Source organism: Echinops telfairi, unplaced genomic scaffold (assembly GCF_000313985.2).
Source record: "Echinops telfairi isolate 266 unplaced genomic scaffold, ASM31398v2 ScPeMD7_70;HRSCAF=299, whole genome shotgun sequence".
Taxonomy (NCBI): domain Eukaryota; kingdom Metazoa; phylum Chordata; class Mammalia; order Afrosoricida; family Tenrecidae; genus Echinops; species Echinops telfairi.
The window spans coordinates 72,942,618-72,945,308 of NW_022103968.1; positions in this window are offsets into that span (position 1 = coordinate 72,942,618).

The following is a 2,691-nucleotide window of genomic DNA, read 5'->3' on the forward strand; positions in this document are numbered from 1 at the left end:
AGTTAATGAGATCAAGTAAGAGAAGCACCCAAGGGTGGTGAGGCTGAGTTGGTTTGTGGCAGGGCTTGCAGGAGAAGGCTGGTGGGGGGCAATGTCCAAGGGACTTGAGACTAGAAAAGAGGGAGTTAATCACATAGCTGCTCTTGTTAGTTTTTGTTGCATTGATTCTGACTCATGGCCCATGGGTGCAAAGTAGAGCTTCTCATAAGAGCTTTCAAGATTGTGACCTTTTTGGAAACCTTGGCTTTTTGGAAAGTCAGGCCCGTCTTCTGAGACATCTCGTGGTGGGTGTAAGCTATCCACCTTTTGGGTAATTACCCAGTTTGTTTGCATTGCCAGTTAGAACTAAAGAACAACAACCACAACAAAAACCCAACCCCCGTCTTCTAGTCGATTCCGACTCATGCTGTTGTTAGGTTTTGTTGAGTCAGTGCCGACTCAAAGCAACCAGATGTACAACCGCCCGGCCACTGGCCAGTCCTGTGCATCCTCACCGTTGTTCTTAGATCGGAGCCTTTGTGGCAGCCATTGTGTTGACCCATCTAATCAAGGGCCTTCTTCTTTTTTACTGCTCCTCTACTTTGCCAATCACGATGTCTTTATCTAGACATCCTTCATCCTCTACTTTACTTCGCACGATGTCTCTCCTGACAATATGTCCAAAGTACACGAGACCAAGTCTCACCATTCTGTGTTCTAAGGAGCATTCTGGCTGTACTTCCAGGACAGATTTGTTTGTACTTCTGGCCATCCACAATGCTTTCTATATTCCTCACCCACCCTTCATAATTCAAAGGGATTAATTTGTCTTTGATCTTCCTTATTCATTGCCCAGCTTTCGCATGTATAAGAGGAGACTGAAAATACCCTTAGTCTTCAAAGAGATGTCATTACTCTTTTAACACTTTCAAACGGCCTTGTGCAACAGAATCAGATGCATAGAGACGCTATGTAGGATTGATGAGACTGTAAATCTATGGGAGTAGATTGCCTCATCTTTCTCCTGAGGAGGGGCTGCTGGCTTTGAACCTTGTGGTCACCTGCCCAAAGCTTAACCCATAGTACTGCCCAGGTCGATTGAGGGATAAATCCTGGCCCTGCCCCTTCTTGGGCATGGCCTTGGACCATGTACTTGGACTTCGCTCTTGGTAAACTGCATCAGGTAAGATTCACCATCCCTCAAAGGGTGCTAGCTGGAGGTCTGATCCTGGTTTGTGCTCTATAAGTGGCAGGTACAGTTGTTTCCATTCTAGCCTGGCACCAGCATGTGTTCTAGGCAGGTGGCATCTTGTGCAACCTGGTGCATGTGTGGGGAACCTGGGAGACTCAGTGTCACCGTGAACTGAATTGGAAAGGGTGGAAAAGAGGGGAACACAGGAGGAGGACCAGCGGCTCTACCTCCTCCAACTCCAACTTCCTGTCGTTTAAAAGGAAGCTGACACACTGCTGGAATTGAGGAACAGACTCTATGTTGGGTTTCCGAGGCTGTCCATCTTCACGGGGAGCGGACAGCCTCATCTTGGTCCTTGGAGCCTCTGGTAGGTTCCAATTGCCCATCCTTCAGTTAGCACTGAGCGCTTAATCAACTGTGCCAGTAGGGATAGACTATGGGATAGATCCCTACAGATGAGTTTTCATACTTTTCCCACTGATACAGCGAATATTTTATTGAGCAGATGTTAGGTGGACAAGGTACTAGGCCATGGGAAATTCAAACCCACCCACCCCCACCCGGAAATCAGGGGAAAGGGGTCACTGGAGGGGAAGAGGAAAGAGAGTTAGACAAAGTGAGACATGCATGCAAATTATGGTCAGAGATGGAGTTAACATTTGACAAGAAGATTATTGCTGCTATCAATGGTAATTGCTACACTATACGACCTTTGAAATGGTTTATAGCCTGGCCTGTTAAGCTAGTGCCAGAAGTCATCCTGACTCACAGCCATCCAAGATGGTTTCTGAGGCTGTGGATCTCTGCCGAAGCCACTGTCTCCCCTCTCTCTTCTGATCAACTCTCACACTCGCTGCCACGAGTTGGTTATTCCGACTCAGAGTGACTGGTGGGTTTGACCCCTGCCCTTTCTGCTAGTTGCCTGGTATTTAACCCGAGGTGCCACCAGTACTCTGTTAAGAATGTGAATTGTGTTTTGAAAGAAAGCTCTTTGTATATGTGCATCCTGCAAGTCAAAAACCACATGCCACAGGCACGGGCTACCAGATTTTGTCTCTTGAAAATAAGGAGCCTGGTTGCCTAGTGGGTTAAGCCTTGGGCCGATAAACAAGAGGTTAGTGGTTGGAACCCACTAGTCGCTCTAAGGGGGAAAGACGAGTCCGTCTGCTCCTGTGAAGATTTGCTGCCTCACAACCCCTAGTTAGTTAGTTCTACTCTGCCCTCTGGAGCTGCTGTGCATTGGGATCGACTTCTCAGCAGTGGGTTTTTATCATGAAAACAATATCCAGCACTTTCCAAAGGAACATCTGTGACAGGAAGCCCCGCAGACACAATTCTACTCCGCCCTCTTCACGTCAACACGAAGACATTTCCCCCCACATGTGCCCCACTGACCGCCTTTCCAGCACTTACCCCCACCACCACCCCCTCCAAAAAAGCTCGCTGCCTGCCATTGAGTTGGTGCTGACTCGTAGCAACCCTGTAGGACAGGCTAGAATTGACCCTGTGGGTTTCTGAGA